The following is a 523-nucleotide window of genomic DNA, read 5'->3' on the forward strand; positions in this document are numbered from 1 at the left end:
TATATATATATATATATATATATTTGTGTATATACATATATGCAGCCGCCAGCTAAGAGCAGTATCAGCACACAGCATACAGATGCCACTGCCCCAGCATGCGTGTTTATATATTTATTTATTAATTTATATTTATTTACTTATATTTATTTATTTATTTATATTTATTTATTTATATATTTATATATTTATATTTATTTATTTATTTATTTATTTATTAATTTAAATAAAAAGACAAAAAACAAGGGCCCCTGACCACCGCAGCTTCGGGTGTATCGACAGCTCAGCGGGGGATGGTGTGGGGGTTTTGTGTTGCTACAAATAAAATAAATAAATAAAATAAATAAAATAAATAAAATAAATAAATAAAATAAATAAATAATTAATTTATTTATTTATTTAATCAAAAAGAAAAGAAAAAAATAAATATATTTATAGGCGTGCCTGCCTCTGGTGGTGGTTTGTTGCTTTCTGTATCGATCACCGGCTGCTGCTGTTTTTTTTTTTTTTTTTTTTTTTTTTT

Source organism: Eimeria mitis, genomic scaffold (assembly GCF_000499745.2).
Source record: "Eimeria mitis Houghton genomic scaffold, Emh_scaff245, whole genome shotgun sequence".
Taxonomy (NCBI): domain Eukaryota; phylum Apicomplexa; class Conoidasida; order Eucoccidiorida; family Eimeriidae; genus Eimeria; species Eimeria mitis.